Source organism: Myotis lucifugus, unplaced genomic scaffold (genome assembly GCF_000147115.1).
Source record: "Myotis lucifugus unplaced genomic scaffold, Myoluc2.0 scaffold_41, whole genome shotgun sequence".
Lineage (NCBI taxonomy): Eukaryota > Metazoa > Chordata > Mammalia > Chiroptera > Vespertilionidae > Myotis > Myotis lucifugus.
The window spans coordinates 8,000,441-8,024,770 of NW_005871089.1; the positions used below are offsets into that span (position 1 = coordinate 8,000,441).

The 24,330-nt window shown below is 41.5% G+C and overlaps 1 protein-coding gene and 1 pseudogene across 2 annotated transcripts in view; one reads left to right on the plus strand and one right to left on the minus strand.

Moving 5' to 3' along the window:
- Positions 1-24,330, plus strand: part of TSPAN3 (tetraspanin 3) — a 93,092-nt gene that overhangs the window by 16,613 nt on the left and 52,149 nt on the right. The window lies entirely within an intron of this gene.
- Positions 23,840-24,263, minus strand: LOC102431876 (annotated as a pseudogene).

A 24,330-nucleotide genomic window follows, 5' to 3' on the forward strand; every position in this document is an offset into this window, starting at 1 on the left:
TCCCACCCTGCCTGCAGTATGCAAATTAGCCGCCATCTTTGTTGGAAGTTAATTTGCATATCGTGCTGATTAGCCAATGGGACGCATAGCAAAGGTACGGTCAATTACCATGTTTGTCTATTATTAGATAGGATTATAGGACACCAGGAACACCAGAAAAGATGTTATCGGATAGCCCCCTGACTTGAAGGGAGAGGGCTGTCTCCTCCTCAGTTCTGTCAGTCTTGTAGGAAAGCTTTCAAACAAGTGACAGTGGACACAGCATTGTAGTAAAGCAAGCTAATTTATTAAAGAAGCAAGGCAAGCAATTTTTATCAAAATATACCTAGTATAAAGCACAGGTGGGCATTCAGCTAATCTGAGTGTGCCACTCGGTGAAGTTGCAGAGGTTGTGTTCTGTCTACAGGTTTCAAGGTTCCTTTGCAGAATATCTTGGGCACAGACTAGATTTCAAAGTTCCCCTTTTACTTTGTTGTGGCTTTTTCCAGAATTTATAAGAACATCTAGTAAGTCCCAAGACTGCTGACTTCTTTGTTTAGTGGGTGAGATAAAAATCTCCTTTCTTCCTTCCCCCTTCCCAATTTAGTAGTTCCAGGGTGATTTAAGTTATGTATTCTCTGGTTAGAGTGGAGAGGTATTTAATAACCATTTGTTTTCAAGTGTCCTTGGTTGGGGAAGATAAGGTCTTTCTGCAAGCTGGCTGCTAGCTGCCCAGTCTGTTTGGCTTTGTTTAATTTTCTTGACTTAGTTTCCCTATTCCACTTGCCCAAGAATTTTCCTAGCTTCTTACTATCTTGTTACAGAAAGACAAGTACCATATGATTTCACTTATATGTGGAAGCTAAAGAACAAAATAAATGAACAAATAAAATTGAAACAGACTCATAGATACTGAAAACAGTCTGATGGTTACCAGAGGGGAGGCAGTTTAGGGGACTGGATGAAAAAGGGAAAGGGATTAAGAAGTATAACTTGTTAGTTACAAAATAGTCACAGGTATGTAAAGTATAGGGAATATAGTCAATAATGTAATAACTGTGTATGGCCATGTGAGTACTAGAAATGTTGGGGGAGCATGTTGTGAAGTATATGATTGTCTGACCACTGTGCTGTACACCTGAAACTAATACAAAATAATATTGAATGTAAGCTGTAATTTTAAAAATTAAAGGAAAAACAACAGCTGCCTGGGTTCAGGATAGAATAGGCAGAGAGCTACATTTAGCTAGGGATTAAGTTTTCCCAGGGGTAAAGTTTTCCCAGGGAAATACAACTAAGTTATGGGGACAAAGGAATTGAGGGTTTATATAAGGGTGTGCTTTTAAAGAGAGACCACAGAATCTAATACAGGTAAAGGGGGAGATGAACACATGAGGGAACTGGTGCATTCTCCTCTTGGAAGTATGCCCAGACTTTTCCCTTCTCCCTCTTCTTACCCCACACTCATGCATCTCCTAAACTCCAAGGGACTTCATGAGACTTGCAAGCAGAGGCAGCAGCAGTTTCTCCCAGGCTAACCCCTTGAACCTGTCTCCAAGGCCCCCTTTTCTCTGACTCTCCAGTGAGCTGACCACAGCCCTGCCTTTGCTCTCACTTGTTACCCATAACATTTCTAGTCTCTCTTTCTTGCTTCTACCCTTGGTTCTTCCTTGTTTCACTGTCCCCAGCTTTAATAAATGTACTCTCAAAATCACACACACACACACACACACACACACACACACACACACGAAAAGAAAACACGAGGGAACTGAGGGGCACTTTGAAGGGGTTAGGGGTCAGTGGTTTGTAGGCCCTGGTCGAGGTAGAAGAATCATTGGAATGTTAGAGACTCATGATCAAACAGTGGGATGTTTGAAATTGATATTACAAAGGCTGGTAATTTTTGGTACTGACAAGATCAAAGATTTGACCTTTACAGTGGGTGGCTATGGTAGATTTCAGGGTCTGTGGTAGAGTTGGTCACAGGCTATCAGATGTCAGTATCCAAAGATGGTTTTAGTCTCAGCATGAAATAAGATATCAAAAGTCTTTGAGAGGTACATTCATTAGATCACTCCTTTCTTTTTTTTTTATTTCTTTTTTTTTTAAATTAAATCTTTATTGTTCAGGTTATTACAGTTGTTCCTCTTTTTCCCCCCATAGCTCCCCTCCACCCGGTTCCCACCCCCCCCTCCGCCCTCACTCCCCCCACTGTCCTCATCCATAGGTGCACAATTTTTGTTCAGTCTCTTCCCGCATCCCCCAGAATTCTTTCTTCCCCACCTTTCCGGTGAATCTTCGTTTTTTCGCTCTAGGCGAAGTCTTCACTTCCAGATATCCCGTTGGGCGCCAGATGTTGTATGTGTGTTTCCTTCCCACGTCCCGCGTGGTTTAGGGTTCAGGATCTGGAAGAGGAGCCGCACACAAATGAAAGAGAAGAGACAAGAGATAATTTGGAAATATTGGGGGGCCAGGCGGGCAAGTCCAACTCAAGGGGAAAGACCTCCACTGGTACCCAGGCCTTGCCAGCCTTTTATTCAGCTTTGGTTAAACACAAAGCCCTTAGTCAGGCAGGTAATAGCATTAGTGGACAGGCTATCTTAAAGGTAAGTAAATACTAGAAGGATTTACTCTGAGGCTATTTGGTCAGGAAATAGCTTGAGCCCCCATTGTCAGGACTAGACAATTGGTGCATAACTCAGGCCCTGCTGTGGGTACAAGGGTCACCAGCCTTCTGGGATCCTTGTTTGCACTTCTCTGCTAGTGAAGACAATGGGTGGCGTCCTGCATCTCCCGCATCTCCCCCGTTTCTTTTCCTTAATAATTCTTGAAAGGTGACTGCTGCCTGAAGGGTTCGAGTCCTTTTCTTTTTCTTCCTCTTCCTCTTCTTAAAGGATACCTTTCAGCATTTCATATAATACTGGTTTAGTGGTGATGAACTCCTTTAGCTTTTCCTTATCTGTGAAGCTCTTTATCTGACCTTCAATTCTGAATGATAGCTTTGCTGGATAAAGTAATCTTGGTTGTAGGTTCTTGGTATTCATCACTTTGAATATTTCTTGCCACTCCCTTCTGGCCTGCAAAGTTTCTGTTGAGAAATCAGCTGACAGTCGTATGGGTATTCCCTTATAGGTAACTGAGTTTCTTTCTCTTGCTGCTTTTAAGATTCTCTCTTTGTCTTTTGCTCTTGGCATTTTAATTATGATGTGTCTTGGTGTGGTCCTCTTTGGATTCCTTTTGTTTGGGGTTCTCTGCGCTTCCTGGACTTGTAAGTCTATTTCTTTCACCAGGTAGGGGAAGTTTTCTGTCATTATTTCTTCAAATAGGTTTTCAATATCTTGCTCTCTCTCTTCTTCTGGCACCCCCATAATTCGGATGTTGGTACGCTTGAAGCTGTCCCAGAGGCTCCTTACAGTATCTTCGTATTTTTGGAATCTTTTTTCATTTTGCTTTTCCAGTTGGGTGTTTTTTGCTTCTTCGTATTTCAAGTCTTTGACTTGTTTCTTGTGATCCTCTAGTCTGCTGTTGGGAGTCTGTATAATATTCTTAATTTCATTCAGTGTATGCTTAATTTCTAGTTGGTCCTTTATCACAACCTCGAGGGTCTCACTAGATTTCTTGAGGGTCTCATTAAGTTTATCGGCGGTTTCTAGAAAATTCTTGAAAAACCTTGAAAGTGTGGTTTTGAACTCTATATCTAGTACTTTGCTTTCCTCCATTTCTGTCATTTGTGTCCTGTTTCTTTGTCTCCGCATTTTTTTTATGCTTTGCTGTGTTGATAGAGTGGCTTTCTGTGCTAGGTGTCCTAAATGGCCCAGTGGCTCAGCCTCCCCAATTACCTGAGGTAGACACTCTAGGTGCACCCCCTTGTGGGCTTTGTGCACAGTCTTGTTGTAGTTAAGCCTTGATTGTTGTAGGTATCACTGGGAAGAATTGACCTCTAGGCCAATTGGCTGTGAGAGTCAGCTGTGTCTGCAGTGGGAGAACTTCTGTGCTGGAGACACCCCTCCGGGGCAAGACTTGCTTCAATGGGGCTTTGGTGCTCACTGAGTCTGCCTCCTGAATGTGTCCTTTATGAATCCGAGGAGCTGCAATCTGGCTGGTCCCACTCTGACCACCTGGCACACTGGCTCCTGGATCTCTAAGGAGGTGCTAATCTATCCTCTGCCTGCGGCTATCCAGCAGGAGCCAGCTGTGAAGCAATGCAAGTTGCCCTGGGGCCTTGGGCCAGCTGCAGTATGTTAGGTAATTATCAGATTGCAAAACGCCAGGCCTTTCATATGCAAAAGCCTTCGTGGGCAGTTTGGGCAGGGTGGGGTCCCAGGGGATCAACAGGGCGGAGCTAGTAGTTATGGCTGCTCTCAGTCCTGCCCTCAGGGGCCCTGCTTCTCAGTGTCCCGGCAATCGCTGCAAGCACCCCCAATAGAAAGCTGCCCTCGAGTTCCGACCAATGCCAGACAGTCCAGTTTCTCCCGTATGAGTCTGGGTCCCCAGAGACTCACCCGGAACTGGAGTTCAGAGCTTGAGACTTCCTCCCGATTGAAAAAGACAACCATGTCCTCAGCCGCCAGCCCTCTTCCGCATGCACCTCCGTACCTCTGTATTTTACTTCTGCACCGCACCTCCTCTGAGTCTCGGTATGCTTTTCTCTTTCCTTCTAGTTGTAGAATTTCCACTCAGCCAGCCTTCCTGTGGTTCTGGATGATGTCCGTTCCGTCTTTTAGTTGTATTTTTGAAGTGGTTGTGCGAAGCAGCAATCTCCGGTGTTTACCTATGCCGCCATCTTGGTTTCTCCTAGATCACTCCTTTCTGCTGCAGAGTAAGCGTTGTTAAAGTCTCCCCTCCTGTATCTTCCATCATCATGTGTAATCAATAAATGATTTCATATCCTCTTTAAAAATGTCTTTGAGGGAATGAGAAAGAAAGAAAGCTTATCTACAAATTCTAGTAAAGATCTTTGAGTTTGATTTACTGGCACATGGAACTAAGAAACAAGTCAGTTAATAGCTACAAAGTTTTTTTTGTTTGTTTGTTTTTTTGTTTTCTAGTTATAATTTATATATTTTATTGATTTTTTACAGAGAGGAAGGGAGAGGGATAGAGAGTCAGAAACATTGATGAGAGAGAAACACCGATCAGCTGCCTCCTGCACTCCTCCTAATGGGGGTGTGCCTGCAACCAAGGTACATGCCCTTGACTGGAATCAAACCCGGGACCCTTCAGTCTGTAGGCTGACGCTCTATCCACTGTAGCTACAAAGTTTTTGAGGTATTTGTACTGCCAAAGAATTCATGAGCTAACCTGAAAGGCCTTTGTCTGTTAATATAATATTTGAGGTGTTAAAACTTGCACAATAGCAAAGTAGTTTCAAAGCTATATGGCCCAGAGAGGGCATATTTCCAGTGCTCAGCAATAGTGTGGCCTAAAGGCTAATGAACAGAAAATAACCACCCAGGTGGTCAAGAGCAAAGGACTATAGGATGCAATGGATTAGAGTGTTTCTCACAAAGAACAAAATCCAGGCCAAAAAAAGGAGGTCTCCAGTGCCATGCACCAGAGACTGCTATGTATTTACCACCCCTCCCTTTCTGAATGGGAGTTTGTATTCTGATATTCTTAGTCCAATTCCCCATTGTGCATTTAGGAAAAAAAAAAGATTAATGGCAATAATGGCAATAATGACAGTGATTTTGATAATGATGGCAGTAGTAGGTTTTTTTTTTTTTACTTGTTTCCTTGAAAGGTAAAATTTCTGGGGGGAAAAGATAGTGTATATTGAAAGAATCAGAATTGTGTTAGATAATTAGAAAACAGCTAAAGATGTATCAAAGCCAGATAGACCCAAGAAAAGTGATAAATGGAGCAGTTTGGCGGAGGGTCCTGATATTTGGGATTAAGCAGATGCCTATTTTATGTTGATGGTTAAGGAAAGACATATGAATTTATTGTGAGAGAATAACAAGGTCTCAATGTCAGACATAATTTTAAACATTACTGATTATGCAAGTGATATATTTATTTTTTTTCATAACTTAGAGAACGCTCTATTAGTTTCTGTAATCAAACCCATGTAGATTAAGACCTTACATATTTAACACAGTGTGTTACCCCTGTACAAATGGAAAAAATTATGTTGACATTTCTAGACTGATATGGCTGTTAATTCCTGCATAATGCCAACCCAACACAGTACAACTGGGAAGTTTTTCCAAAGTTGACAGCACAGCTAACGTTTCCAAAAATTCAGATTATTTACCTTTTAAAGAAGACATTAAAAAGTAGTAAAAAAAAAACCACCACATTACTATAATTACACCACCCAGAGATAAACATTATTATTTTGGTGGTGTTTTGAAATGACTGTATGTGATGATATATGGGTATTTTTCTTCTAACATACCACAAACATTGTTTTTCCTTTTTTAAAATAATTTTTTATTTTTCAATTACAGTTGACATACAATATTAGTTTCAGGTATGCAATGTAGTGATTAGACTTATATAACTTACAAAGTGATCACCTTGATAAATCTAGTGCCCATCTGAAACCATAGTTATTATAATTATTTTTTGGCTATATTCCCTTTGCTGTACTTTATATCACTGTGACTATTTTGTAACTACCAATTTGTACCTCTTAATTCCTTCCCCCTTTTCACCCATCCTCTTAAGCCTCCTACCATCTGGGAATCATCAAAATGTTCTCCATATCCATGAGTTTGTGTCTGTTGTGGTTTTTGTCTACTATGTTGTTTTAGATATCACATATAAGTGAAATCATGTGGTATTTATCTTTCCCTGTTATTTCACTTAGCATCATACCCTTTGGGTCCATCCATGTTGCAGATGTCAAGATTTCATTATTTTTTGATGTCTGAGTCATATTCCATTGTATGTACCACTTCTTCTATATCCATTCATCTATGGATGGAACTTATGTTGTTTCCATACCTTGGTTATTGTAAAAAACATTGCAGTGGGCAAATATCAAATCATTGGTATGTAGGAAGTGCGGAAAATGGCGACCAGCAGGAAGGTAGGGAGGGAGAGAGTGTGAGAGAGCAAGGAAGTGATAGAGGAGTGTGTGGACGTGTGTGGTGTGTGTGTATGAGCTAGGGACAATTAGATTCTGCAGGTCTTCTAAGGGGCTGCTAAACCGGGCAGTCTTAGGCGGCGGAGTCCCGCTCCCGGCGCGGACACTCCTGGGCGGCCAGCACAGGCATAGCGACCACGCCATCTTGGGAAACAGAGCTGCTTGAGACTAGGATCCTGGCCTCAGCACCACCCAGTCTGATCTCAGATGCATACCAGGACCCTGCAGCCACTGGGGACAGAGACCTGTGACCACAGCTACAGACCTGCGGACACCAAAAGTTCAGAGATCCCCGCGGCAGATCGTGAGTAACAGAGCCCATCCCCCCTTCCCGCAGGCTCGAGGGCAGTGCCAGAGTAACTAACTGATAGACCCACCCCTTGCTGGGGCCTCAGCGCTGCAGGAACTTTGGCCTGGAAGTGCGCGAGCACCTTGGAACTAATCCTTAGCGCACTGCCTGCTTCGGAGCCCTGGGCTGGGAGCAAACGCGCTAACGGGAATTTGTCCGCGTAGCACAGGCCCAGGGACCCCGTTTCTCGGAGCAGGAGGCAGCACCAAGCACCAGTGACTTGACTGTGTTTCTTATCACCTGCGCCTGAGACCCTGATTCCCTGTGCATTTATACCAAGAGCCAGTGACTCCAATTCCTGGTGCAAGGGCACACAGGGACCCTGATTCTCAAGGCGAGGTCGCACGAAGCAACAGAGACTCTGATACTGGTCTCTTGGGGAACTCTGACTCCTGGCGCATGCTAGGGGGCTCTGGTTTTCAACACGGTGCAGGCAGGGTCCCTGATTCTAAGGGCACGTACGAGGCCACATTGAGTGCTGGAAACACTGACTCAGAGCGAGCCTGGTTCCCACCAACCAACAACAACCACACATCTTAGTGTCAGAGCTCTTCAGTGACACTAGGGTGGTGGGAGGCTCCCACTGCACACGGCCCAGGCCCACGCAACTCGACGTTTGAACCATCCGGAGATAATCAGAATGAAGAGACGACACAACACCTAGAGGAAAGACAATGAGGAATCACCAAGAAAAGAAATTAATGAAGTTGAAGCATGCAACATGACAGAAAAAGAATTCAGAATAATGGTTGTACAATTCATTCACCAGATGGATGAGAAAATCAACAACCTATGCAAGAATCAGGAAGAAATGAAAAGTGATATAGCTACAATCAAAAACACCATGGAAAGTTTCAACAGCAGACTAGAAGAAGCAGAGGACCGAATTAATGAGTTAGAAGATAAGGCAGAGAAACAAGCTCAATCTGAACAGCAACTGGAGAAAAAAATTAAAAAACAGGAGGAGAGCCTAGGGGAGCTTCAGGACAACATGAAATGAAGTAACATACGCATAATAGGGTTGCAAGAAGGACAGGAAGAGCAGCAAGGATTAGAAAATCTATTTGAAGAAATAATGACAGAAAACTTCCCAGATATGGGGAAGAAAAAAGTTACACAAGTACAGAGAGTCCCAGGCAAGATGAACCCCAAAAGACCCACACCAAGACACCTCATAATAACGATGGCAAATGTACAAGACAAAGAGAGAATCTTAAAGGCTGCAAGAGAGAAACAGAGAGTTACCTACAAAGGATCCCCCATCAGATTATCAAACGATTTCTCAACAGAAACACATCAGGCCAGAAAAGAATGGACAGAAATTTACAAAGTGATGCAAAGCAAAGGACTGAATCCAAGAATACTCTACCCAGCAAGGCTATCATTCAAAATTGAAGGGGAAATAAGAAGCTTCACAGAAAAAAAAAAGGCTAAGGGAGTTTATCACCACTAAGCCAGCAATGCAAGAAATGCTAAAGGGACTGGTGTAAAAAGAAGAAATAAAAAGCCCAGAAAGAAAACAGCCACAAAAAAATAGAAATGGCTACAAACAAGTACCTTTCAATAATAACTTTAAACGTAAATGGACTAAATGGCCCAATCAAAAGACATCAAGTGGCTGAATAGATAAAAACACATGACCCATACATCTGCTGTCTACAAGAGACCCACCTCATTAGAAGGGACTCACACAGACTGAAAGTGAAGGGATGGAAAAATATCTTTCAGGCAAATGGAAATGAAAAGAAAGCTGGGGTAGCAATACTTATATCGGACAAAATAGACCTCAAAGTGAAGGCCATAACAAGAGATAAGGAAGGCCACTTCATAATACTAAAGGGATCAATACAACAAGAGGATATAACCCTGATAAACATATATGCACCCAATGCAGGAGCACCCACATACATAAGAAAACTCCTGGAAGATATCAGGGGAGAGATCGACAACAATACAATCATAGTAGGGGACTTTAATACACCACTGACATCACTGGATAAATCCTCTAGACAAAAAATCAGCAAAGAAACAGCAATCCTAAATGACTCACTAGATCAGATGGACTTAATTGACATCTTCAGAACACTTCACCCCAAAGTCACAAAATATACGTTCTTCTCAAGTGCTCATGGGACATATTCAAAAATAGACCACATATTGGGTCAGAAACAAAGTCTCCCCAAATTCAAGAAGATTGAAATCATACCAAGCATCTTCTCAGACCACAAAGGCATAATATTAGAAATAAACTACAATAAAAACAACTCAAAATACTCAAACACTTGGAAGCTGAATAGCATGTTATTAAATATTGATTGGGTTACCAATGAGATCAAAGAAGAAATTAAAAACATCCTGGAATCTAATGACAATGAAAACACAACAATCCAAAACCTATGGGACACAATGAAAGCAGTCCTGAGAGGGAAGTTTATAGCTCTATAGGCCTACCTCAACAAGCAAGAAAAAATGGTAGTAAATCATCTAAATCTACAGCTCAAAGAATTAGAAAGAGAGCAACAAGAAAAGCCCAGAGTGAGCAGAAGGAAGGAGATAATAAAGATTAGAGCAGAAATAAAAGACATAGAGACCAAAAAAACAATACAGAAAATCAATGAAACCAAGAGCTGGTTCTTTGAAAGGATAAACAAGATTGACAAACCTTTAGCCAGGCTCACCAAGAAGCAAAGAGAGAGGACCCAAATAAACAAAATCAGAAATGATAGAGGCGAAATAACAACAGATCCCACAGAAATACAAATGATTGTTAAAAATATACTATGAACAACTTTACTCCAACAAACTAGACAACCTGGAGGAAATGGACATATTTCTAGAAAAATACAACATTCCAAAACTTAATCAGGAAGAATATAAAAATCTCAACAGGCCAATAACTATGGAAGAAATTGAAGCAGTCATCAAAAAGCTTCCAGCAAACAAAAGCCCAGGACCAGACGGCTTCACAGGGGAGTTTTACCAAACATTCAAGGAAGAACTAAAACCTATCCTCCTCAGACTACTACAAAAAATTCAAGAGGAAGGAACACTTCCAAGCTCATTTTATGAAGCCAGCATCACCCTAAAACCAAAACCAGGTAAAGACAACACAATGAAAGAGAATTACAGGCTAATATCCCTCATGAACATAGATGCCAAAATGCTCAACAAAATCTTAGCAAATTGGATACAGCAGTACATCAGAAAGATCATACACCATGACCAAGTAGGATTTTTCCCAGGGATGCAAGGATGGTACAATATCCGCAAATCAATAAACATGATACATTACATAAACAAATTGAAGGAAAAAAACCACATAGTCATATCAATTGATGCAGAAAAAGCGTTTGACAAAATTCAACACCCATTTTTGATAAAAACTCTCAGCAAGGTGGGAATGGAAGGATTATACCTCAACATAATAAAAGCCATATATGACAAACCCACAGCCAGCATCATACTCAATGGACATAAACTAACACCATTTCCCCTAAGAACAGGAACAAGACAGGGATGCCCACTCTCACCACTCCTGTTCGACATAGTACTGGAAGTATTAGCCATTGCAATTAGACAAGAAGAAGAAATAAAAGGCATCCAAATTGGAAAAGAAGAAGTAAAACTCTCCTTATTTGCAGATGACATGATATTATACTTAAAAAACCCTAAAGACTCCATCAAAAAACTATTAGACTTAATAAAAGAATTCGGCAATGTAGCAGGACACAGAATTAATGCCAAGAAATCTATGGCATTTCTATACACCAATAGTGAACTCGCAGAAAGAGAGACTAAAAAAGCAATCCCATTTACCATTGCACCAAAAAAATTAAGATACCTAGGAATAAACTTAACTAAAGAGGTTAAAGACCTCTACTCAGAAAACTACAGGACGTTGAAAAAAGAAATAGAGGAAGACATAAACAGATGGAAGAACATACCGTGTTCTTGGATTGGTAGAATCAACATCATTAAAATGTCCATACTGCCCAAAGCAATCTACAGATTCAATTCACTCCTCATTAAAATACCAACGGCATATTTCACAGACCGAGAATGAACTCTCCAAAAATTCATCTGGAATAAAAAAGGACCCCGAATAGCTGCAGCGATCCTGAGAAAGAACAAAGTAGGTGGGATCTCAATACCAGATATCAAGCTGTATTACAAAGCCACTGTTCTCAAAACTGCCTGGTACTGGCACAAGAACAGACATATAGATCAATGGAATAGAATAGAGAATCCAGGAATCAGCCCGAACCAATATGCTCAATTAATATTTGACAAAGGAGGCAAGAACATACAATGGAGTCAAGATAGTCTCTTCAATAAATGGTGTTGGGAAAATTGGACAGGTACATGCAACAAAATGAAACTAGACCACCAACTTACACCATACACAAAAATAAACTCAAAATGGATAAAGGACTTAAATATACTACGGGAAACCATAAAAATACTAGAAGAATCCAAAGGCAACAAAATCTCAGACATATGCCGAAGCAATTTCTTCACCGATACTGCTCCTTGGGCATTGGAAACTAAAGAGAAAATAAACAAATGGGACTACATCAAAATAAAAAGTTTCTGCACAGCAAAAGAAACCATCAACAAAACAACAAGAAAGCCCACTACATGGGAGAACATATTTGCCAACATTATATCTGATAAGGGCCTAATCTCCAAAATTTATAGGGAAATCATACAACTTAACAAAAGGAAGATAAACAATCCAATAAAAAAATGGGCAAAGGACCTAAATAGACACCTTTTAGAAGAGGACATTCAGAAAGCCAAGAGACATATGAAAACATGCTCAAAGTCACTAATCATCCGAGAGATGCAAATCAAAACAACAATGAGGTACCTTCTCACACCTGTCAGAATGGCTATCATCAACAAATCAACAAACGACAAGTGCTGGAGAGGATGTGGAGAAAAAGGAACACTTGTGCACTGCTGGTGGGAATGCAGACTGGTGCAGCCACTATGGAAGGCAGTATGGAGTTTCCTCAAAAAACTGGAAATGGAACTCCCATTTGACCCTGTGATCCCACTTCTAGGAATATATCCCAAGAAACCAGAAACACCAATCAGAAAGGATATATGCACCCCTATGTTCATAGCAGCACAATTCACCATAGCTAAGATCTGGAAACAGCCTAAGTGCCCATCAGTAGATGAATGGATTAGAAAACTGTGGTACATCTACACGATGGAATACTATGCTGCTGTAAAAAAGAAGGAACTCTTACCATTTGCAACAGCATGGATGGAACTGGAGAGCATTATGCTAAGTGAAATAAGCCAGTCAATGAAGGAAAAATACCACATGATCTCACTCATTCATGGATAATAGAGTCCATTATAAACTTTTGAACAATAATAGATACAGAGGCAGAGTTGCCTCGAACAGACTGTTAAACTACAGCAGGAAGGCCGGGGAGGGTGGGTGGGCAGGAGGGGGAGTAAGAGATCAACCAAAGGACTTGTATGCATGCATATAAGCATAACCAATGGACATAAGACACTGGAGGGTTGGGGAGGCCAGGGGATTGTCAAGGGCGGGGGGAAAAAAAAAGGAGACATATGTAATACTCTTTGTAATAATTTAAGCAATAAAAAAAATTATTAAAAAAAAACATTGCAGTGAACATAGGGATGCATGTCTTTTCGAATTATTGTTTTAGGTTTCTTTAAATAAATGTCCAGAAATAGAATTGCTGGGTCCTTCTTTGTCTCTTACTATAGCCTTTGTTTTAAAGTCAACTTTGACCTGAGTATTGCTACCCTAGCTTTTTAAAAATTATTATTTTCACTTGCATGAAATCTCTTTCTCCATCCCTTATTTTCAGTCGTTATGTGTCTTTTGATCTAAAGTGGGTGTCTTCTATGCAGCATATGTAAGGGTCTTTCTTTTCTCTCCATTTAGTCATTGTATGTCTTTGATTGGAGCATTTAATCTATTTACATTTAAAATAATTGTTAATAGATATGTTGTCATTCTTATTTTTTTTAAATATATATTTTATTGATTTTTTACAGAGAGGAAGGGAGAGGGATAGAGAGTTAGAAACATCCATGAGAGAGAAGCATCGATCAGCTGCCTCCTGCACACCCCCTACTGGGAATGGGCCCGCAACCAAGGTACATGCCCTTAACCGGAAGCGAACCTGTTACCCTTCAGTCCACAGGCCGATGCACTATCCACTGAGCCAAACTAGTCAGGGCTGTCATTCTTATTTTATTATTATATTTTTATCTCTTATTTTTTCCCTTTTAAGGAAGTCCTTGTACATTTCTTTTTTTGTGTGTGTTCATGCATTACTTCTTAAAAAAATTTCTTTATTGATTAAGGTATTTTATTTGGGTCCTTATCTCCCCACTGCCCCCCAAGTCCCCTACTCCCCACCCCCCGGTTATCTGTGTCCATTGGTTAGGCTTATATGAATTCACACAAGTCCTTTGGTTGATCTCTCCCCCTTACCACACCCTCCCCTAACTTCCCTCTGAGGTTTGACGGTCTGATCGATGCTTCTCTGTCTCTGGATCTATTTTTGTTCATCAGTTTATGTTGTTCATTGTATTCCATAAATAAGTGAAATCATGTGATATTTATCTTTCTCTGACTGGCTTATTTCACTTAACATAATGCTCTCCAGTTCCATCCATGCTGTTGCAAATGGTAAGAACTCCTTTTTTACACCAGCGTAGTATTCCATTGTGTAGATGTACCACAGTTTTTTAATCCACTCATCTGCTGATGGGTACTTAGGCTGTTTCCAAATCTTAGCTATGGTGAATTGTGCTGCTATGAACTTAGGGGTGCATATATCCTTTCTAATTGGTGTTTCCAGTTTCTTGGGATATATTCCAAAAAGTGGGATCACAGAGTCAAATGGGAGTTCCATTTTTAGTTTTTTGAGGTAACTCCATACTGTTCTCCACAGTGGCTGCACCAGTCTGCATTCCCACCAGCAGTGCATGAGGGTTCCTTTTTCTCCGCATCCTCACCGGCACTTGTCCTTTGTTGATTTGTTGTTGATAACCATTCTGACAGGTGAGAAATGGTACCGCATTGTTGTATTGATTTACATCTCTTGGATAATTAGTGACTTTGAGCATGTTTTCATATGTCTCTTGGCCTTCCTTCTGTCTTCTTTCGAAAAATATCTATTCCGTTGCCCATTTTTTTGATTGGGTTGTTTATCTTCCTTTTGTTAAGTTGTATGAGTTCCCTGTTGGAGATTAAACCCTTATGAGTGACAACATTGGCAAAGAAGTTCTCCCCTGTAGTGGGCTTTCTTGTTTTGTTGATGGTTTCTTTTGCTGTGCAAAAGATTTTTATTTTGATGTAGTCCCATTTGTTTATTTTCTCTTTAGTTTCCATTGCACTAGGAGCAGTATCAGTGAAGAAACTGCTTCGGCATATGTCTGAAGTTTTGCTGCCTGTGGATTCCTCTAGTATTTTCATGGTTTCCTGTCTTATGTTTATGTCCTTTATCCATTTGAGTTTATTTTTGTGTATGGTATAAGTTAGTGGTCTAGTTTCATTTTCTTGCATGTACCTGTCCAATTTTCCGAACACCATTTATTGATGAGACTGTCTTGACTCCATTGTACATTCATGCCTCCGTTGTCAAATATTAATTGAGCATAGTGGTTTGGGTTGATTTTTGGGTTCTCTATTCTATTCCATTGATCTATATGTCTGTTCCTGTGCCAGTACCAGGCGGTTTTGAGAACAGTGGCTTTGTAATACAGCTTGATATCTGGTATTGAGATCCCACCTACTTTGTTCTTCTTTCTCAGGATTGCTGCAGCTATTCGGTATCTTTTTTAATTCCAGATGAATTTTTGGAGAGTTCATTCTCGGTCTGTGAAATATGCCGTTGGTATTTTAATGAGGAGTGAATTGAATCTGTAGATTGCTTTGGGTAGTATGGACATTTTAATGATGTTGATTCTACCGATCCATGAACATGGTATGTTCTTCCATCTGTTTATGTCTTCCTCTATGTCTTTTTTCATTGTCCTGTAGTTTTCCACATATAGGTCTTTTACCTCCTTTGTTAAGTTTATTCCTAGGTATCTTAATATTTTTGGTGCGATGGTAAATGGGATTGCTCTTTTAGTCTCTCTCTATAAGTTCACTATTGGTATATAGAAATGCCATAGATTTCTTGGCATTAATTTTGTATCCTACTACATTGCCAAATTCATTTAATTAAGTCTAATAATTTTTTGATGGAGTCTTTAGGGTTTTTCTATGTACAGTATCATGTCATCTGCATATACGGACAGTTTTACTTCTTCTTTTCCAATTTGGATGCCTTTCATTTCTTCTTCTTGTCTGATCGCAATGGTTAGTACTTCCAGTACTATGGCAAGCAGGAGTGGTGAGAGTGGGCATCCCTGTCTTGTTCCTGTTCTTAGGGGAAATGGTTTTAGTTTTTGCCCATTCAGTATGATGTTGGCTCTGGGTTCGTCATATATAGCTTTTATTATGTTGAGGTATGATCGTTATATTCCCACCTTGCTGAGTGTTTTTATCAAAAAAGGGTGTTGGATTTTGTCAAATGCTTTTTCTGCATCAATTGATGTGACTATGTGATTTTTATCTTTCAATTTTTTTATGTGATGTATCATGTTTATTGATTTGCGGATATTGTACCGTCCTTGCATCCCTGGGATAAATCCTATTTGGTCATGGTGTATGATCTTTCTGATGTACTGCTGGATCCGATTTGCTAGAATTTTGTTGAGGATTTTGGCATCTATGTTCATGAGGGATATTAGCCTGTAATTCTCTTTCATTGTGTTGTCTTTATCTAGTTTTGGTATTAGGTTGATGCTGGCTTCATACACTTGGAAGTGTTTCTTTCTCTTGAATTTTTTTGAGTAGTCTGAGGAGGATAGGTTTTAGTTCTTCCTTGAATGTTTGGTAAACCTCCCCTGAGAAGCAGTCTGGCCCCAGGATTTTGTTTGTGGAAGCTTTTTTTTTAAATATATATACATTTTTATTGATTTTTTACAGAGAGAAAGGTAGAGGTATAGAGAGTTAGAAACATCAATGAGAGAGAAACATTGATCAGCTGCCTCCTGCACACCGCGTACTGGGGATGTACCCACAACCAAGGTACATGCCCTTGACCTTAATCGAACCTGGGACCCTTCAGTCCGCAGGCCGACGCTCTTTCCACTGAGCCAAATCAGTTAGGACTGTGGAAACTTTTTTGACTGCTTCAATTTCTTCCATAGATATCGGCCTATTGAGATTTTTAAATTCTTCCTTATTGAGTTTTGGAAGGTTGTATTTTTCTAGGTGTATGTCCATTTCCTCCATGTTATCTAGTTTGTTGGAATAGAGTTGTTCAAAGTATTTTTTAACAATCCTTTATATTTCTGTGGGGTCTGTTGTTATTTCACCTCTTTAATTTCTGATTTTGTTTATTTGAGTCCTCTCCCTTTGCTTCTTGGTGAGCCTGGCTAGAGGTTCATCAGTCTTGTTTATCCTTTCAAAGAACCAGCTCTTCGTTTCTATTGTTTTTTTGGTCTCTATGTCATTCATTTCTGCTCTGATCTTTATTATATCCTTCCTTCTGCTCACTCTGGACTTTTCTTGTTGCTCTCTTTCTAATTCTTTAAGTTGTAGAGTTAGGTGATTTACTACCATTTTTTCTTGTTTTTTGAGGTAGGCCTGTAGAGCTATAAAGTTCCCTCTCAGGAATGCTTTCATTGTGTTCCATAGATTTTGGATTGTTTTGTTTTATTATCATTAGTTTCCAGGATGTTTTTAATTTCTTCTTTGATATCTTTGGTAACCCAATCACTGTTTAAGAGCAAGCTATTCAGCTTCCAATTGTTTGAATTTTTTGTATTGTTTTTATTGTAGTTTATTTCTAACAATACGCAATTGTGGTCTTAGAAGATGCTTGATATGATTTCAATCTTCTTGAATTTGGGGAGACTTTGCCTGTGACCCAATATGTGGTCTATTTTTGACAACGTCCCATGTGCACTTGAGAATAACGCATATTCTATGGTTTTGGGGTGAAATGTTCTGAAGATGTCAATTAAGTCCATCTGATGTAGTGAGTCATTTAGGATTGCTGTTTCTTTGCTGATCTTTTGTCTAGAGCAGCGGTTCTCAGCCTGTGGATCGCGACCCTTTTCGCGGTCGAACGACCCTTTCACAGGGGTTGCCTAAGACCATCCTGCATATCAGATATTGATATTATGATTCAGAACAGTAGCAACATTACAGTTATGAAGTAGCAATGAAAATAATTTTATGGTTGGGTCACAACATGAGGAAATGTATTTAAAGGGCTAGAAGGTTGAGAACCACTGGTCTAGAGGATTTATCCAGCGATGTCAGTGCAGTATTAAAGTCCCCTTTCATGTTTGTATTGTCAATCTCTCCCTTAATATCTTCCAGGAATTGGTTTTTTTTTTTTATGTATTTCGGTGTTCCTGCATTGGGTGCGTATATGGTTATCAGGGTTATATGCTCTTGTTGTAGCCATCCCTTTAGTATTATGAAGTGGCCTTCCTTATCTCTTGTTATGGCCTTCACTTTGAGGTCTATGTTGTTGGATATAAGTATTGCTATCCCAACTTTTTTCATTTCCATTTGCCTAAAATATATTTTTCCATCCCTTCACTTTCAGTCTGTGTGAGTCCCTTATTCTGACGTGGGTCTCTTGTAGACAGCATATATATGGGTCATGTTTTTTTATCCATTCAGCCACTCGATGTCTTTTGATTGGAGCATTTAGTCCATTTACATTTAAAGTTATTACTTATAGGTACTTTTTTGTAGCTATTTTTATTTTTGTACCTGTATTCTTTCTTAGCTTTATATTTCTTCTTTTTACAACAGTCCCTTTAACATGTCTTGCATTACTGGCTTGGTAGTGATAAACTCCCTTAGCCTTTTTTTGTCTTTGAAGCTTCTTATTTCCCCTTCAATTTTGAATGATAGCCTTGCTGGATAGAGTATTCTTGGAATGAGTCCCTTGCTTTGCATCACTTTGTAAATTTCCGTCCATTCTTTTCTGGCCTGATGTGTTTCTGTTGAGAAATCATTTGATAATCTATTGGGAGAGCCCTTGTATGTAACTTTCTGTCTCTCTCTTGCAGCCTTTAAGATTTTCTTTGTCTTGAACATTTGCCATTCTAATTATGATGTGTCTTGGTGTGGGTCTTTTTGGGTTCATCTTGTTTGGGCCTCTCTGTGCTTGTGTGACTTTTTTCTTTCCCACCTTAGGGAAGTTTTCTGACTTTATTTCTTCAAATAGGTTTTCTAACCCTTGCTCCTCTTCCTGTTGTTCTGGAACCCCTATTATTCGTATGTTGCTTTGTTTCATGTTGTCCTATAGCTCCCTTAGGCTCTCCTCCTGTCTTTTAATTTTTTCTCCAATTGCAGTTCAGTTTGGGTATGTTTTGCTTCCCTGTCTTGTAGTTCCCTAATACTGTTCTCCCCTTCTCCTAGTCTACTGTTGAAAGTTTCCATGGTGTTTTATATTGCAGCTATATCACTCTTCATTTCTTCTTGACTCTTACATAAGTTTTTGATTTTTTTCATCCACCTAGTTTATGAACTTATGCCCCTTATTCTGAATTCTTTTTTTGACATATTGCATGCCTCTGTTTCACTTAGCTACTTTTCTGGTGATTTTTCCTGTTCTTTCATTTGGGGGTTTATTTGTGTACCCATTTTGACCTTTCTGATGGATCTAGATGTTGAGTCGTGTGGGGGCTACTCCTTGGGTGGCAGTGGCTCCTCGGGCTGCCGTTGCTCCTTGCATGGCCACGGCAGCGGCTGCTCCTCAGTTGGCAGCAGCTCCTCTGGTGGGTGCTGTTCGCAGCAGTGGTGGCTCCACTGGCTGGTGGGGGGAGACTACTCGCACACCTGCTGCTCCTTGGATGGGGGTGGGCTGATCATGAGGCTGCTGCTCCTCGGATGGGGGCGGGATGCACGTGGCTGCTGCTCCTCAGATGGGTGTGTGCTGCTTGCGTGGCTGCTGCTCCATGGATGTGGGCTGGCTGCGTGCGACCGTTGCTTCTTGGATGGGGTGGGCTGCTCGTGAGGCTGCTGCTCCTTGGACGGGGGCAGGTTGCTCACAGGGCTGCTGCTCCTCGTATGTGGGAGGGCTGCTCTTGCAGCTGCTGCTCCTAGGATGGGGGCAGGCTGCTCGCACATCTGCTACTCCTCAGACAGGGGGTGGGCTGTATGTGCAGCTGCTGCTCCTCGGACAGGAGTTAGCTGCACATATTGCTGTTGCTCCTCGGACAGGAGGAGGCCTCTCACCTGGCTGCTGCTCGTTGGATGGGTGCGGGCTGTGTGTAGCTGCTGCTCCTTGGACTGGGGCTGCCTGCTCACACAGTTGCTGCTCCTTGAACGGGGGCAGGCTGCTCGTGTGGCTGCTTTTCTTCGTATGGGGGCAGGTTGCTTGCACAGCTGGTGCTCCTCAGACATGTACAGGGTGCAGTCTTTGTGGGCTGCTGCTCCTCAGTTGTGGGCTGGCTGCTCATGCGTCTGCTGCTCCTTGGATGGATGCAGGCTGCTCATGTGGTTGCTGCTCCTCGGATGGGGGAGTGGGCCGCTCACACAGCTGCTACTCCTTGGACAGGGGCAGGCCACGTGAGGCTGCTGCTCTTTGGCCTGGAGCGGGCTGCTCACGGTACTGCTGCTTCTTAAACAGGAGCGGGCTGCTCACTTGTCTGCTGCTTGCGTGGTTGCAGTACCCTGGGCTTTCTCCAGAGGTCCTCTGCCCTTTCCAGCTACAAATTGTCTCACCAGCTGAGTCTCCTTCGCCAATTTGGGGTGGATGTTATTCGTTTCAGCTGCTCATTCTATCTGCTCTGGGACAAGTCTTGGGACACGCCCTTCTATTCCACCGACATTTTTCCCCTCTCCTAACATTTCTTATAATACCGGTATAGTGGCAATGAACTCTTTTAGCTTTCTTTTGTCTGGGAAACTCTTTATTTTTCCTTGAAAGTGGCCTTGGTGGTAGACTAAGTTTGGTTATAAGTCTTTGCTTTTCATCACTTTAAATATTTTGTGCCAGTCATGTCTGGTCTGAAATATTTCTGTTGAGAAATCAGCTGGAAGTCTTATGAGAGCTCCTTTGTAGTTAACTGCCTTTCTCTTGCTGCTTTTAAGATTTCCTCTTTGTCTTTAACCTTTGCTGTTTCAGTTATGCTGTGTCTTGGTGTATGTTTCTTTTGGTTAATCTTCTGTGCTTTCCAGGCTTATATGTCTATTTCTTTCACCAGGTTAGGGAAGTATTTGCCATTATTCCAACTGATTTTAAATTTTTTGCTCTCTCTCTCTTCTCTTTCTGGTATCCCTATGATGTGAATGCTGGTACACTTGATGTTGTCTCAGAGGCTTCTTAAACTATGATCATTATTTTGATTATTATTATTATTTTTTTTTTGCTGTCCTGATTAGGTGTTTTCTACTACCTTGTCTTCCAAATGGCTGATTCTGTCATCTGCTTCATATAATCTACTGTTGATTCCCTCTAATGTATTCTTCATTTCTGTTATTGTATTCGTTATTTCTGTCTGGTTGTCTTTATTTTTCTATCTCCCTTTATATATTGCCCATCTTTTCGTTGAAGTTCTGTCTGAGATAATTGAGCATCCTTATAACCAGTGTTTTGAACTGCATTAGGTAGATTACTTGTCTCCATTTTGTTTTAATTTTTTTTTCTGTAGTTTTGTTCTATTTTTCATTTTGGACATGTGTCTGTCTCCTTATTTTGGCTGCCTTCCTGTGTTTGTTTTTATGAATTAGATAGAGGTGCTATGATTCCTAGTCTTGGTAAAGTGCCCTGATGTAGTAGGTGTCCTGTGGGGTCCATTGGCACAATCTTTCTAGTCACCCAAGGCAGGAGCTTCAGGTGTGTAGGTTATGTGTAATCTCCTGTCATAGTTGAGCCTGATTGCTGTTGGCAAGTCATTGGGAAAGGTGGACCCTCAGGCTGATTGGTTGTGTGGCTCAGCAGTGACTACAGTGGAGTAGCTACTGTCAGGGCCTGACCCTGTGGAAGAAGATTTTGCTGTATCAGGACTCTGGTGCCTGCTGAGTCTGCCCTTTGGGTGTGTTGTTTGTGGAGGTGTTGGGTATGTGGTGTTCTCTGAAGCTGGCCACCAGGTTTATTGGTTCTGGGCCTCTTACGAGGGGCGTGGTCCTGGCCAAGGTCAACTGCTGCCTGTACCCTGCCTTGTGCAACTTGGTATGAGCAGCAAAGTGACCTATAGAAGGTTGCCACTTGGGCTGGGCTTGGAGGTTCCTTTGGGAAGCTAATCTGTGAACTGAAGCCTGCTGCCACTAGTGCTGGGCTTGAGTCTGCTTAGCAAGAAGTATGGGACACCCCAAAGCTAGATGGTGCTTATTTGGAGTATATGAACCTTTGAGAGATTTTGAAATTCTACAGCATGAGCTAAGACAGGCCCTTTGTATGGAAAAGCCACTGGAAGCAGGTTGGTGGGCCTGTAAGCTGGTTAGGATAGGGTCTTGGGGAATCACCAGGGGCCCAGTTCAATCAGAAGGGGTTTTAAAGTAAGCCCCATGCAGGACTCAGTTCTCTCTCCACATCTGGTCTCAGTAAAGCTGGGGCTGACATTTCCCACTCTACTTGTGCTCCCAGTTCTCTGCAGTGTGGGTCAAAAATCCACGATATGCCCTGCCATCAACACCACAGGGTGGAGCAGTTCTTGTGGCTCCATAAGTGGGAGGAGAGACCTCACTGGATGTGGGAGAATCCACCTCCAGGTGGGAGAATCTTCTCCCCCTTCCTCACCCCACACAGTTTATTCACTCTCTGGGGCTCTATAGAAAGCCTTTCAGGAAAACAGAGGGTCACTCAAAGTCACTGCTGGGTACAATCCTCAGCCCCCCACCCCCTTTTTTTGGAGCCAAACACTGCAGCACAGCCTTTACCCATAGTCAGAGCCCAGGGTGAATGACTTCCTCTAGGGCTGCCAACAATAGCTGTGCTCTTTGACTGAGAAGGTGAAGACCCAGCCTCCCAGGCAGACAGAGTTCCCCTGGATCTCTTTGCCCGATGCTATTCAGGCTCTCCTTCCTGTCTCTGCTGCTCTGGGTTTGGGATCCCTGTATGGGGATGGGAGTCCATACTTCCAAGGTGAGGGAGCTTTGCAGCCAATATCACTCGGGCCTCTCAGCTGAGCACTAGCTCCATGGGGGCTCCACCTTTCTACAACTCTCCATCTCTTAACAGTCTCTATATTGTTTCTTCAGTGCTCCTTAGGCAAAATATGTCCAATCAGCTATACTTCTCTTATTTTTTCAAGCTGAGTGTGCAGTAATTTTAGCTGTAAAATATTATTAGGCTGCAGCCATCTTGCCCCTCCTTCTATATTCTTTCTGATTGGTGTTTCGGGATTCTTAAGATATATTCCTGGAAGTGGAATCATTGGGTCAAAAGGCAGTTCCATTTTAAATTTTTTGAGGAAACTTCATACTCTTTTCCATAGTGGCTGCACCAATCTGCATTCCCACCAGCAGTGTACTAGGGTTGTCTTTTCTCCACATCTATGCCAGCTCTTGTTTGTTGATTTATTGATGGTAGCCAATGTGGCAGGTGTGAGGTGGTACCTCATTGTTTTAATTTGCATTTCTCAAATGATTAGTGACCTTGAGCATTTTTCATATGTCTGTTGATCATCTGTATATCCTGTTTGAATTGTTTGTCTTCCTTTTGTTGAGTTGTATGAGTTCTTTATATATTTTGGAAATTAATCCCTTATCCGAAGTAATATTGGCAAGGCATTGGGAGGGGTGGACCCTCGGGCTGATTGGTTGTGTGGCCCAGCAGTGACTGCAGTGGGTTCTCTTTTCATTTTGATGATACTTTCTTTTATTGTGTATATGCTTTTTAGTGTGCTTTTTAGTCCCATTTGTTTATTTTTTTGTTGTTTCTCTTGCCCTATAAGAAGTATCAGTGAAAATTCTTCTACATGAGATATCTGAGATTTTACTGCCTATGTTTTCTTTTTTTATTAAGAAAATTTTTGTGTTTTTATTGTGTCATGAGGCATCTGAACAAGTCAATATCTGGACAGTGAGGCAGCTGCTTTCTCCTTGTTACTAGAGCAACTTGTCATTAGATTTTTTTTAAAAAAAGACAACCTTTTGCATACTCAAGTCTTTCCAAGGCATGCATTGGCACAACACAAACTTCTCCTGTCAGATGTAACTAGTCTAGCATCCAAACATCATGCACAATACCTAGATAGCAGCAGTGCACTGTGCCCACTCCCACCTCAGTCCTGCGCATTTGTGTATGCTATTTGGAGCATCTGGAGTGTGAATAGTATCTGGAAGAGGAGGGAGGAGGAAACAGCATGAGTGCCTGACTGGGAGGAGGTCAACCGAAGTTGTGCAGGGCCAGCCTGAACATGTCATTGGTGCAAACTCAAACATCGTTGATGTTCTTCAATAAGAACATTTGATGGAACCCCATGATGGGGTTTTCATCGGCCTTAAGCTGGACCACAACCATGCTGAGGAGTAGCTATCTGGCGTGGGCTGATGGTCCTGCACTGTGATGCTTGGATTTTCTGGAACTGAAGGCTAGACAACTTCTCCACAGTGGCAGCTTTCCCCTGGAATTGCTGTCCTTCCCATGTAAGGAATGATGCATCGATGTAAATTGCGCCTAGTTGGGTTCTGTCGTTATCAAATAACTGGTAGTAATGTTGAATGAAGCTGGATCCAATCTGATCCCAAATTGGCTTGTCTCCCACTCTGGAGCTCACCCAGCCTCTGCTAGTGCTCCAAATTCTCTGCATTGTGGGTCAAAAATCTACAGTTTGCATCTATTAAAATAATCATGTGATTTTAATCCTTCATTTTGTT